The 15,178-nt window shown below is 37.7% G+C and overlaps 1 protein-coding gene across 1 annotated transcript in view; it reads left to right on the forward strand.

The window, feature by feature from the left end:
- The first annotated feature begins 2,297 nt into the window (after positions 1–2,297).
- GPR174 (G protein-coupled receptor 174) overlaps positions 2,298–15,178 on the forward strand; it is a 32,422-nt gene continuing 19,541 nt past the window's right edge. Inside the window, exons 1-2 of the mRNA XM_058536246.1 lie at positions 2,298–2,727; positions 14,726–14,818. The gene's annotated coding sequence lies outside the window, so the exon portion shown is untranslated. The remainder of the gene's footprint in view (positions 2,728–14,725; positions 14,819–15,178) is intronic.

Consider the following 15,178-nt stretch of genomic DNA (forward strand, 5'->3'; position numbering starts at 1 on the left):
TCTAGCTCAGGAAATTTCATCACTGTGTGTTTTATTTCAAAATACATGAAGATTGGCTCCTATGAGTTCTATCTGAGGCAGCAAGCTGAAAACTCAAGGAGACTGATATGCCTGCACCCAAAGCTTATTTGGTGGAAGCAAACAGGAGGAAAATGAGGAAACTAAAAGGTGAGCCTGTACAAAGCAGCAAAATTTATGAGTTTTTAGAAATCTGAATAATATCTTTCTGTTCTTTACCTGCTGAAACCCTGCCATTCTTTTTTTTTTTGTGTGTGTGAGGAAGATTGGCCATAAGATAACATCCATTGCCAGTCTTCCTCTTTTTGCTTGAGGAAGCTTGGCCCTGAGCTAACATTCATGCCAATCTTCCTTTATTTTGTATGTAGGTTGCTGCCACAGCATGGCTTGATGAGTGGTGTAGGTCCGTGCCCAGGATCTGAACCCATGGACCTGGGCTGCTGAAGCTGAATGTGCCAAACTTAACTACTACACCACTGGGCTGGCTCCAAAATCCTGCCATTCTTAAATGGCCCAGCCCAAACTCTCTTTCTCCGGGAAAACTTGCCTGACTTCCATCTTGAAATTCCATTTCTTACCCCAGCCCTCTGGGATCCCTGACTTCCTATGTGAAACTTTACAGCACTATATATGACATTCTTAGGCCCTCATTATGTATATGTCAACTTATATTTGAGGTAATTGCATAATGTCTTAGGTGCTTAACTAGATTCTAAAAAGCTGCTGGGAGGTGGCACCCTTTCCTTTACCATTATCCCCCTTCCACTCTTATTCATTCTCTCCTCCCCAACTGTATTTGATCCACTGGTCTGTATTTAGCAGTTATTCAATAGATGTTTGCTGAATAGAGCTAAGGCCGTGTGAGGGGAGAGAGAGCATCACAATAAACTCTAGACACACCAAAAGCAAGTAGGAAAAGTTTCTTTAAATAAACAAACAATACATTACCCTTATATTCTGCCAGAGTACAGAATAAAAAGACAAAGTAGGGGCAATATATTTTGGGTTGTGGTCAACATATCTGACCTAATGCAAATTTACATTAATTTACCCTTTTTCCTTTTATATTTTCCCCCACTTGTTCAGGACTAGTCTCACCATAGCTAGCCTAGTAAAAAATCATTAAAGATTGCTTTTGGCAGTTCAGGTTTCCTGTCCTGGGATCTCTTCAGTTTCCCTTTATATCCTGCTCCCACCACCTACTCCCATCTTTCCAATTCTGATAAACTCATTCACAGCAAGGTTTTCAAGTGAGTATATTTCTAGGAGCATCAGGATTAGAAAATCAAGACTTCAGGAAGAAGAGAATGCTTACCTCCAAAGGCCTGGTGTTTTAGGCATTAGTGAAGGAAGTAGTTTGAGGCAGAGAGTCTTACACGTGCTCCCTATAATACACCACAGAGGTATGTTCTGGCATGAGACCAGACCTGCACTAACATACTTCTTTCTCCCATGACCTATGTGAAAAATTCTCTTGCTCTGATCTAGAAATACTACTAAAGTCTTGGAGATTGCCTTTAGCTGCCTCTCATTCCAGTAGTGCTGGTAGTGGTAGTGGTGGTGGGGTGTTAGGTGTCTAATACAGTGTAGCGCTGGGCTCTGGGGTTCTGAGGCTCCTTGGAACACCATCTTCAAGAGGCTGTGGCAATGGGTCCAGGCTACAGGAAACCAGCCTCTTTTCACCCAATCCTCTCTAACCACTGAGAGGAAATTGGGGCTTATCTGCACTTCCTGGTCACAGGGACTCTGAAGGGAACAGGGAGTGTGTGGGTGGACAGGAAGTGGGAGGTGAGTTAAGTATCTCCAAATTCCTCTTAAGGAGTAGGGTAGTATTTATTTCAATGCCAGGAGTTCAGAGGTTTGTACATCCAAGAATATCCTAAGGAGAGGTTATCCCCACCTTGACCTCTCCTACTGGGAGCTACCTAAGGGACATCCTCAGGAAGTGTCCACTTTGGTACCTGAACACAACAACTGTGAGGGGCTGAGAGAAAGGATCACAGTGAAGATTGTAGTGGTCCACTATCTATGGGAGGGGCCAGAGGGCACCTAGCTTCAGTGAATTGTTCCATAAACAAATAGGCTGTGTATTATCATAAACTCAAAGCTGAGTGCAACCACAGGATTGGAAGACAATGCACTGAGGCCCTATAAATAGAAACGAGAGTTTCTTTGCTAAATGTGAAGCTTTGCAGGCTCTATGTACAGCTCATAGCGTAGTCCTGCATCATTAATCAGAGAGAGAGAGAGAGAGAGAGAGAGAAAGAGCAAGAGAGAGAGCAAGCTAGCTCGAGCTGCCCCCTGGAAAACGGAAATGTTCAATGTGCACAGAGTGGCTTGCATATTTCACTCTGACATTTCACTACCATGTTTTCCAACATGGTAGTGGTTAGGTAATGATGAGAATTTTGTTTCTTTTTTTTGTTTGTTTTTTGTTTTGCTTTCTTCATTTTTCTTTTGGCTTTCTTTTATTTTGTTTTCTTTTTACTCTTTCCTCCCTCCTTCTTTTCTTTATTTCTTTTTCTCTCCTTTCCTTTTCTCTTTCTTTCTTTCCTTTTTTTTTTTTTTTTGATAGTGAAGGAGGATTGGATTGGTCGTTCTCAGAACAAGGAGCTGGAATTGATGCACAGATCAGTAGTGTCCTTGTTGGAGTGGCTGTGGCATGAATTCCTTGGAGATCTCTGGAGAAAACAGAAAGAAACTGAAACGGTAGGCTCCAGTTTTTTAATGCATAATTAGCTCTTATTTGTTCCTTTTGCCCTTGATATCTAGAATTGGCCTCTTCACACAAGGTTCTGGGTAACCTGTCAGATCTAAGGGTGGTATGGATATAATGAACCTGGAAGATCCCGGTATGTCATTTCCTAGGTATTTACACAAGCAAAATTAATTATATGGTTGGCTGCCTGAGGTGGGAGGGGGTAGGTAACTTTAAACTTGGAGAAATGTAAGGTTGGCATGGAGAAGTTTTTCATAATGTGTTTCACTCAATTGATATTGAATAAAATAGCCCTGTAAACATTTGTAATTTAACCAACTCTGTATTAAGTAGAGTTACTTGTATGAATGTGCAGGATGGTTTTTATCTATGCTTTGCTATAACTCTTTGGAGATGCTATTTTTATCTGCTGAATGATTAAAATGGTTAAATTTGTGTTATTTTCAAAATGAGCTATGATTAAAAAAATAAGAGAGCTGTAATATCTTAGGACCTTTACCGACATGAATTCATGTTCCTATCAGCTTGTATCAGTTACATATTTTCACTGTAAAAGTGAATCATAATTAATGTTATCTGTAGAGATTCTGCTTTCAAAGAAAGTACTCCAGAAAAAAAAACGTTTATAATGAGAGAGAGGGGAAATAAGAAAGACAACAGGCATAGTTGCTCTGTTTCTCATAGATAAGTTGTATCTATCAGAATAAATAATCAGTACATTAAAAAATCAACAATGGATAAAATGATTTTGGATTAAATTTACATTTTTAGTTACACATAATTGACTTAACTTGTTTTAACAAAATGTACGTGAAATTGTTTCCTGGTTTCCATGTTGTTTCTCTTTTGGACTCAAAGAAAAGATATTAAGGAAGATACTTTCTAACTTTAAACCAAATGATGAGGCTATCAATGGCATGAAACTGCTAGGAGCTGCATTCAGAGATTAAAAGAAAGGAAAAGATGGATTTCCATGGTGCAATGTTACCCAAGATTAAATCTCAAATGACTTTCCTGCTCCTTTCTCTGCTGTCGACAGTGGTGTGCATGGACCTCATTTTATACTGCTCTGATCTTTCCAGGAAGAAAAAAGTTATAATTTTACCCAATTAGCAGAGCTACATTTGTGAGAGAGCTTTGGATCATTCAGCAAAGAGTATTTCTTTTCTGCAGCTGTTGTAAATCTCAGGTATGGTGGCAAAGGCATCAATTTTATAGATGGGATTCAAGTTTTTTAGCCTGGGGAAAGATTTCACCAGCCACACTAGCAAATATTTGGATCATATAAAAATCATCCTCCAAGAAGTTTGTATCAGAGGGGGGATTAATTTTTTAATTTTTAAAATTTAATTTATTTATTTTTTAATTTGCGTTTGTGAACACATGTACTTTTCTACCTTGCTATATATTTGCAGTAATATTTCTGTGAGACAAGAACCATCTAGTGTATCTATTCTGTTGGGGCCAGTGTAATATGGTACTAAATATCGTAAAGGTGAATAAACAAAAAGTGAGGCATTGATTCCTCCATAAAACTCTCTGAATTTCCATTTAGAGACCCTTAGGAATGGATGAACTCAATTATCCCCCTTTGCATTAGGTAACTGAAATGAAAAGGAGAAAGAAGCATGCTTTCTACCTTCCTCTCATAGACACTTTTGGCACCAGTCAGATGCCCAGAATCAGAAAGGGAATTTAACTCCTTCTTCTGACCTCCATCTAATCCCGAGAGGAGGGACCACAGATAGTCCCATTTCCCTTGCCTATGAAAGTGACCTTCCAAAAATCTTCGTCTTGTGCCAAAGCTTTCAAGATCAGTCTCCAAACTCCTAGTCAAAAAATAAGAAGTTATCAGAAACAGATTCAAATCCTGTCACTCACAGGAGTGATGGCAAGCATCTGAGACTCTCTTGTGCTTTGAGAAGTGACGTAGATTGACAGTTTGCATTTTAAAATTGGAAAACCTGAGGCTCAGAGAGTTGAAGTGACTGGGCCAAGTACCTCTGTGAGTTTGTGACAGAGAAAAGGCTAGAACCTAGGTCTCTTGATGCCTCGTCCACTGCTAATTTCACTTCTCCTTACTGCTTAATAAGGCTTAAGGATTAAGAGACACATGCATTATTCATTGGGAAATGTTAAAAGATGTCATTTTGAAATCACTCAAGAACCTCTCAATACCAGGGGCACACTTCAGGCTTCTCCCAAGGGCCCTAATAATGTAGCAAACCTTGATTTGCTGGGCTCTACCACTGTTTCCTTGCAAGAATAGGAGAGAATTATTCCTACTGTGCCCACAGAAAAAAAATCTCAAATTGCAAATCGATACACACTAAGTGCTGTAATACACAGACCTGCCCATGTAATGGAAGGTTATGTGCTATATCAAGTGTCAGAGCAACAGTTTGGCCAAACTATAAGATAAGAGAGAGTATTTAGGAAGTCCTGAGGTCTAGGAGATTCCAAGTTTGAGAAGGGAGTCAAGATTACAGGATATCTTCCTGGCAAAAACAGGCATACGGGACTTAGGATAAAGAAGTGTGAGGAAGCTAAATATTATAATTGGTGGTATGTGAATCCCGAAGAGGATGCAGTAGTTAGTGGCTTGACTATTACTAATGTTTATCATATAACAGGGTGATATCTGGGATTTGAAAATTAAAGTGGGATCTCTTGGTATAGTCATTGGGAGACAAGAGTGTGCTTCAGAGGCATCACTTTCATTTGCAGCAATGGCTGCATTAGCATCAGCCAGGAATCAAAATGCAGTCAGAGTTCTTGAGAGATAATCAGAAGTGCAGGATATTAAACAAAATCAAGTCTGCATAGACTCTGGAGACTTGGGTATGGGCCAGGCACTTCACTAACTCTAATTACCTAGTGAGGAATCCAAAGTTTAAACCGTTGGCCATGATCAGTATGTGGGTCACATAGAAGCATGTCTTGTGCCCAGGGCGTGAGCCAAGGCTGCCCATTCAGGCTCAGTTGTATCTCGGACAGCATAATTACTCTCTCACTAGGTACTTAAAATATATGCAAATATCTGCCAAGAAATCAAAAGCCTCTCAACTCCTTCCTTACTTCTTGACAATACATTTGTTTCTTCCAAAAGCGTTTGCTCAATGCCACACTATATTCTTTTCATTCTTAATTTCATTGATATGGCAGACAATGGCAAGGTTTTTCCACATTCTCAGCAACAGAAGAAAGACTTTAATATTGTTATAATTACTTAGCTATTTTCAGCTTTTCTTTGCATATTAGATTCAGGTATTTCTTATAAGCTAATAACGTATTACCAGATATTTCTTATAAGTAATATAATAAAAAATGACTTATTTTTATATGGTAAAATAATTCTTAACAAGTTATGTATAGGGTAATAGTAATGATAATGATTTACTCTTTGGAGTATTTAATCTTTTTTAGGTGACATGCAGTAACCTATGATTTGGTTCTTTAAAACTAAAATTTTGTTATCCTGGCTGGCTACTCTGTTTTAAAGTGTCAGTCTTAGTGGTGTGCTGGAAAATGAATTACATGTAGAAGATAGACTGATTTATTATTTATCAGATTTTTTTAAAAAAAGCCATTCAATTCCAAAACTGCAAAAGGAAATGTTTTCTTGATATTTGTGATTAATGTCACATCAATGGATATAATAAAGTCACCTTGATTACAGAGGCGAATAAAGTAGTAAGACAGTGGCTCCAAACTACAGAAAAAAAATTTGTTCTAAATTAGCTATAAAATGTTGAAGAGCTATTTCTCTTATTCCAGGAAAATTGAAGTTGTTGAAACTAATGCACATTTGGCAACTTGCCATATATTGTGCATATTAAAGAATGAAGGACATGTACTAAACATATTTGTAAGGAGTCTAAAACAAAAGCCTGATCTTATCTGTAAACATAAAAATATGACAAAGTTGGATAAGTTTTACTAAAAATTCTATCAGATGTGCTCTAAGATATGAAGTTATGTTTACACATGCTTCTCACAGTGGAAAGTTAAATGATTGTCCAAATAATTCAGTTAACGTAGATAGAGGAAGAGCATTACCCAGGTCCAATAAACAAACTTTTCTTCAGTAGGCACAGTGTTGTTCTCTTATTGTTTTGTCCAATTTACCTGCATAGTTTAAATTTGTAAGTGCAGAAATAATTTAATAATTTCTATTTTTTTTTTCTTTTTTGCTTTGGTGGTAGGGACCTGTAGAAGAAATTTTTCAATGTATATTTTCCTGGCCCTTATTAATTTTATGCCAAAGATTTTACTCATTTAATATTCTAAAGATGTATTTCTTTGCTTTTTGTCCCCACATTCCCATAATAATAATAGTATCCTGCTTCTATCTTCTTGTATCCACTTTTGATTGGGACGTGATTTTTTTGTTGTCATTATTTAATCTTTTTTCCCCTTCTTCCTAACATTTTTTAATTCTGAAGGTATCAGCGGAAGTCTCTTTTTTCTAAGGATACTAGAGTTAAAACTAGGTGGTACTGATTTTTAATACTTAATAAAACTAATTCAATATAACAAAGACAAGTTTAGTCACTTGACCTGGCATTATTCTCTCTGAGGAAGAACCACTGACAATAGAACTACCTGGTTTATTATCAAGAGCAGGCACAGTCCATATCAAGGAATCTGGTACAGTACACAATGCCTTTCCCTTTGAAAGTTTATGACCTCCAAAAGCTTATCAGGACTAAAAAGAAAAATGATTTGTGATTAATTTTACATCAAGGGATATAACAAAGCCATCCCAATGATGATCTACCTTGCTGAGGCAGAGTATAAATATGACAGACTGTGAAGTGGCTAGTCTAGATAACCAATCCAGATTAATTAGGAAAAGTAGATTTGAGGCCTGAGTTATCCAGAGTGGATGATCATCCATTGGATTTTGGGAAACTCAGTTTTGCTCTAGCCACTTGCTGAAAGTGGCTTTTTGGTCACGGAGAATAGAGTAAACTTCTCTCAATTTTGGACCATGAAATTTGATTAAGCAAAGCACTATAAAGACATTTTGCAATCTGCAGAGAGAACAGTGCTGTTTCTCAGAATTCACAGAGTATGACCTGGATCATATTTGATATAGAATTATTTGTTAATAATCATCTTGGTTCTAAATTACAATTGTAAGAATTGAACATTGAGAAATATTATCTGTGTATCTGTTTGAGTCTTTCTTAGGGGAAAAATCACTTAGGAAATTTAAAACTGCCTGACCTCCGGGAAGAAGTAAATTTGAAAATTCCTGTGACATGGTCCAATAAGGAAGAGATATTAAGGTTGACTACCCTGGGTCATTGATACTTGAGCCAAACATATAAAGCCGAAGTAAAAACCTAGGCTAAACCGATATCTGGAGTATATGGGCATGATGATTAATCATGCTGGCTCCTCCCCAAATGCTATGGGATCTCCAACATGTAGGCTGCTTTAATACACTGCATAGAGATGCAATCTTTTTCCCAGCCTTTTTATTTAGTGACACATTTGGGAAATTGTTGGAAATATTTTGTATACGAATAAAACGAACATTAATGCTGAATCACCCTAATACACTCCCCTCCAAAGACTGTATGATGTTCCTTTGGAAATTTTAAGTCTAATTTAGTAATGTTTTCATGCATTAGCCCCCTTATCATATTGGGCCAAAGAATATGAAGTACTTCTAAGAAGTAGTGATCAGTTCATTATCTTTTTATGTAAAATTTCAGTATATTTATTAAAAAGATGGAATTGATTTCTTTTCATATATAAAAATTTGTCTTCAAAATAAAGTTTTATTTTCGCATAGCCCTTTTGCGGGTATGGAATTATTTTTAGGTTTTGAAAATTCATTTTGGAATGTAAATTAGTTTTTATTTGCTTAGTCTCACTCCTAAGCATGCTGACTTAATTTTCTTAATGGAGAATTCTGAGCCTTTGGTCTTGTTCTAGTCTCACAGCTCTGGAAGGCAAGTCTGGTTTTTATAGCAAAGGGGAAATAACCAGAATTCTCCAATGTGATTTAGGGGTTTAGAGGTACATTTAGTGGTTCCCAAATACTCCTCAAAACTCAAGGTGTGAACTTCAAAGCAGGGCCAAAGTCCTCACCGTGGACTAAGGATCAACATCAGATTTAGGCCATCCCTGAGCTATTGATTTTCTCCCCAAAAAACATGCCCTATTCTAAATCAAGTATCTTCCTAGTAATGACTCCAGAAGAAGCTATTAAACATTTAAGCAGCTCCCTAAAGTCTAGGATTTACCAGGTTGTTGGAGGCTATCTACCACTTGCTCTAACTTTGATTTTGGGTTCTCTACCATCAAAAATAATGATTCTTATTCATTGAGCACTTAAGATATACTAAGCATTGGGCAAGATTTCTTAAATTTTGACAATAACTCTATTATTTTCTTCTTTTATAGATGAGGAAATCAATGTTTAAGAAATTGAATAACTTGCCCAACGTTGTGCAACTGTCTTGGCTGAGTTTCAAAGCCCTTTCCATTATACTATGCTGTCTCTATATAATAAAGTCACATCTCACTATTTTGTCCCTTTCCATTTGAGAATCAAGAGTTCACAATAGAGAGAGTCAAGATGTACTAATTTCAAAATAGATTGTTCTTTTATTAGATTTAGTCTGGTTGAACTAGGAAGTGGCAGGGAGATAGAACACATAAAATAGGGAAAGAAATGGATAAAAAATGGGGATAATAGAAAGCATATATGAAATACTTTAATTCTCTTTAATTTTAATGGTTTGTTTACTATTTTTCTAGTATAGCATGGGTAATAATAGGAGTCATATAAGATGTAGCCCTTGCCCTCATGGAGCTTATTTACTTGAGGAGGAAAAAGTAGCACATATTAAATCTAACTATACAAAGGGGATTTAGAAAAAGGTAGGTGATTTCATGACATATTTTGCCTTAAACAGAGAGTCACCATCCCCATTCACACTTAAGCTGATGTGATGCAAAAAGAAAATCATATCAGAGCTTTTGCAAAAGATTTGCTTTCTTATCCCTAACCTAAGCTGTGTCATGCTAAGGTTAAAACAAAGGTTCTGAATTCCAGATATAAGGCTATATCAGAGACTAAGACAGAATATGGTTTTCGATGCAAGTTAAAATCAACAAAAGGGAAGGGCTCAGAAAAAAATTGTGCATAGAGACTCTCCTAAACACGTCTAAGGGAATAGATTTATTTATATGCGTACTTGTTTGCTGGCCTCCTACTACACTCTATATTGGCTATAGGGCATCAAAATTGGAGCTAAAACATGAAATCTTTCATATACAAAATTGATGCTACACACCAACCATTAGAAGAGAGGGTAGAGCTATATTAATATTTGTGAGTCATTTTTTCCCTTAGGACCCAGAACTTGGAGTTACAGGATACCCGTCCCAGGCTCAGAGCGCAATCTATGGCTATGTTACAGAAAGAATTAACTGGAATCTAACTCACATACTTAAGTTTAGGAGCTCAGTGTTGGAACCATCTGACCCAAGTAGCTACAGAATTCTGGATAAAAAGCAAAAAACAAAAACACAGGAAACACAGGACAAGGTTTTAGGATAGTCTGTCTCCTGATAATGTTGGTTATTCCCTATATCCTCCTGCTCTCTTCAGTTCCCACCCCCATGTCTATGCTTCCTATCCAAGAGGAAGTAGAGGAAGGGCCTTGGGACATCCATCCATGAACTCTTTTCTAAATCATACTTATAGCAGGCACCAATCACAAGCTTGAGCTTGAAATTGTGCTCCTACAGGAGTGGCTAGGGGTATAAACCTGAACAAGGCAGTAAGCTTCATTTTCAGTTTCTCTATCTGTGAAAACGGTGTGATTGAGGGCACCTCTCTCTCAAGGGTATGGATCACTATGCTAATGCCTAATGGGTACTTTGTATTCTTTTGGTCAGAGTTCCTCTGTACAATTTGCAGAATGCCATGTGCAACTGAATTGAAATCACACTGGAAAAATTCAGTTGCACCTGCCTTTTACCCGACAGATTTCCTTCAGCACATGGGAGCACTATGCTTGGTCAAGCTTGTAGCTTGAAATGCTTATGAGGAACAGAATAGTGATAAGTCTTGCAGCTGAATAAATGAGAAAGAGAAGTATGAGTTTTATGGATTAGTAAAATCACTGTTTTTAGAAATGACATAGGGAATGACCCAACCACATTAAAGACTATTATGGGTTTGTACCCTAAATATATGGAAGCTTTCTATAGAGCTTAGCATTGGACTAGCTCAATTTAGCAATTGATTTTACTCATTTCTCTCTGTTTTGTCTGTTCTGTCACCGCTGCCAGCCTACAAGTTTTCAAGGAGAGAGCCATGTCTCTCATTTCTTTTTATCTCCAGTGACATCTAGCATGGTGACTTTATTTACAACAAAGTATTGCTCATATCATTTTATTCCTTTGTCGTAGATTGATAATTTAGCAAACTGTAGCAGCAGGAAAGAAGTGAAAGAGGAAAAAAGAACATTTGTCCCATTTTGGTTACTTTCTTCCAGTCTTGCATGTCAGCAGAAATGGATGTCTGCGTGTCTGTGTTCTATACGTGTGGGAGGGTGTAGGGAGAGAAATGGAGAAGAGGGAGGAATAGGTGGTGATTTTTTCTGCACATAATTAAGAACACTGGTTTCCATGCCAATGCAGGAAAACAAAAAAATGAAGCACACTTGTTTCTGGTGATTTGTACACTGCTGTTGATTTAGAAAATTGACAGCCCTTAATAACATAAATAAAGCTTACATCCAAATGATCTGACTATATGAGGGGAAGAGAAATATTCATACATGTGTTAGAGAATGTGTAGTTGGAAGGAAGTGTCATGTTGATAAAGGAACACAAGGCTTTTGAGTTAAAACTTAGGTTCTAGTCCTGGGTCTGCCATTAACTTGCTATGTAATTAAGGACAAATCCCTTATTTTCTCTAGCCCTCAGTTATCTTGTTTGTAAAGACTAAAACATCAATAGAGATTAATAGGTTATTAATAAAGATTTTATAAGTATTAATAAAGTCTAGCATTTATTTAAAATGCTAAATCAGTTATACCAGCAGTTGAAAAATTGTAAGGTTCATTGAATCATTACCTATGTCAACTTTGGGCTTATCAGTGAAAACAGCATGCTGCCCGAGGTGTTCAATAAATATGTGCTGACTGAACTTGTTGAATTACTTACTCCATGTGTAGGCTACTGAGCAGGCTTCAGTGTATGATATGAGGGGTCCAACCTGTTTAAAACTTCTCCCCTACTCTCCTCCCATGGTATTGTGCTCCTTTCGCTTGGGATTTCAATTGTTTCCATGAATTATTTAAAAGAAAGCTACTGGAAAAATGTCTGCATGTTCTCTGTGAAGGTCCTGGATAGTGTTCTGGTTCTCTGTCATTAATGCATTAGCTTAAATCCACTTATGAAATCTCAGCGGTTTTGAGCTTAAAAGTAGAGACACTGGCCCTAAGGAATGATTTGATGGGGAGCAGTCCATGACAAGAACAAGCCTGTGCCAACAAGGAAAGGCTGCCTAAGAGTATAGGTCTTGGATTGGATATGTAATCCAGGCAGTTAGGGTTGTGGTGTGAGGACTCTTGGTCAGACCTGAGGTAAGGAAGCACTGGAAAGGAAGGACACAGGATTTCTTCAATTCTTCCCCAGTTTTTATGTCGAGTTGCGCCTATCTGCCAAATTAAACTTTCTACTAGACTTAGACTGTCAGAACTCAAAGGAACCTTAGAAATAACTTAGTCCAACTCTTTCATTTTACAGATGAAAGACTGAGGCCCAGAGATAGAAGGCACTTTATGCCAAGGCCACACCACTAACTAGCGATAAGGCCAAGACTAGAAGCCAGGTATCTTATGTCTCTGTCAAGTGCTCTTTCCCCTACACTCGGCTTTCTCTCAGCTTAAGTGGCCTGTCTTAGGAGTTGGAAAATCCAGCAAGTAAAACCGAATAGTTTTAGGGTATATGCTGTTCTAGAAGAAACTGATGAAGTGACCTCCAAACCAAAACCCATTTTTTGATATCTTGCTGGACTCCTGTCCATGAAATATAATAAATTAAATGACTTAAAAAAAAGGCACCTAAGAATATTCACCATTTCAATGGAATCTGCTTCTAGCCAGCTGGATTTGTCTGGTGGTGTTTATGATTAATATGTGACCCTGATCGGTCACTGAATTCTCTCCCTGTGGACTGTTGCTCTGATTTATCCTCACATATATGCCCCACTCAGGTGGTACTTGGATAGCTCTGGTTCTGCCTTCACACACAACAAACTACCGGTAGAGATCATAACTTTTTCAGTTTGTAACTTCCTATCTGGACTTTCTTTCCTAGACCCCATGACAGACTGCTGTGGAACCTGGGGCCTCTGGGGATGCCTTTTGGTTACTCATCCTTTTCTCAGGTCTGCTTCTTCCACATTGGTACCTTCTTTTATTTATTTATTTATTTATTTTTGGTTTATAACATTGTATAAATTTCAGGTGTACATCATTATACTTCTATTTCTGCATAGATTACATCATTTTCACCAAAAGATAAAGGAATTTAGAAAGTACTTTAGTCTGTTTTATCCTCACCACTAATTTTTCTTTATCAGGTCCTTTTAAAACATTTATTTAGAAGTTCCTGTGTGTCTAGCATCCTATTTACCAAGTGTTAGAGGCAAAAATAAAAGGACAAATAACATGTATTGAGCATCTATTTTGTGCCAAGCACTGTCGTACTGCTTTTACCTGGGATACCTTATGTAATCTTAACAATACACACCAGGAGTAGGCATTGTTTATTATACTTATTTTACAAGAGGAAAAAAGTGAGGGGGAGAGAGATAGAGAGAGAAAGGGAAGGAAGTGTTTCAAGATTCCCCAACTGAAGCTGGCATTTGAACTCTTTGAAAGGATCCCTCTCTCCAAGGCTTGCAGCCTAGATGAGAAAATATTGTTAAAAGGACTAGCTTGAAGCAGATTTGTTTAAGTGACAGCTATTACATTCATTGCCTCCTTCTATCTTTCCTGCCCTCTCCTCCCATTTGTAGAATTCTCTGCCAACACTTACAATGCAATCTGGCTTCTCAGGTAATCCTACTATATTGCACCACCTAAGACTGTCCCCTTCTATGTTCCTTTACCTACCTTCTTCTACCAAATAAAATGTATCTTTATTTGTATTTCATCCCATCCACTTTCTAAGGTGAAAACTAACTTATCTGATTAATTATACAGTTAATAGTTTAATGTGAAAATCCCCCTTGTAGTATTTTGATTTTATTAGGAGATTCTTGGAGACAAAGTGCCTTAAAGGATTGAATCTATAATGGGATATTTCAGGTAAGGTTACAAGCCTGGGTAAGAGATCATTGGGTAAAGTGGAGTAGAGAGGAATGGGGTGTGGTTTTTGATGCTCTTAAATCACCCCACATAGGAAGCCATCTACAAGTATAGCAAGGGTACCTGTAAGGCAGTTTTGTGTAGAAGTTACTCTATCTCACCAGCTGTGCTGACAGCCCATGGCCAGCTGGGTCTCCCTCCATGTGTATCTACTAATCAGTGAAGCAGTTGCGATCATGAGAACTCAGAAAAGATCTCCAATGAGAAAAACTCAGTTTCTACTCTCCAACTGCATTATGAGTTTGACTAGAGGCCGTGGGATTTTTCTAGGCTAGTTCATCATAGTTAAGAGCTCCTTGTGAGCAGGGAGTGACCTGTGAACCCTTCCACTGATATTCCTACCTTCTCTCACCCTTTCCAAAGGCTGCCAAGTCAAAAAGAGATGTCAGATGGTAAAGATAGTCCCACTCATTCTAGTTTGCTACCATGAAGGGCTGAGTGTAACTGTCTGTATACTTTCCTTTGCCCATGGTAATCCATTTTGGGGGTCTCAGCATCCACCCGCTGAAATTTCCTAGTCCTCTGTGAGCATTTTCTTCATGCTACACTTGATCACTGCTCTTCTATGTTCTTTCAGGCATGAATGAATTAAACCAGCCAGATTTCCCATGGCTTCCTCAGGAGACCCTATTGCTCTGAATAAGATGTTCTACCAGCACTGGAGAAAAAAGTAGGTACTCAAATATGGTCTTGATTTCTGTTTTGAAATCATCCCTAAAAGAGTCCTGTCTCTGTGGACCCTGGGCAGGTACTTAGAGGCCTCATTAGCCACCTCTCCCACATTTGCTGATCCACTTGATAGATTACCAGTTAATGGCCATGTTCTACCAGGTTCAATGAATGTAATCTTACAGAATATTAAAGGCTGTGGTTTCTGGAGTATTTGGTAGAATGTGATCTTTTTAATAGTGCCCTGTTGAGTCATATTGGATCCTGAGGGAAAAGGAAAAATCAGTCATACTGATCTTGTCTTTATTTACTATTTTGATATTATTTTCACCATGGAATTGCATTTATTTTTATTTTTTAA

Source organism: Diceros bicornis, chromosome X, assembly GCF_020826845.1.
Source record: "Diceros bicornis minor isolate mBicDic1 chromosome X, mDicBic1.mat.cur, whole genome shotgun sequence".
Taxonomy (NCBI): Eukaryota; Metazoa; Chordata; class Mammalia; order Perissodactyla; family Rhinocerotidae; genus Diceros; species Diceros bicornis.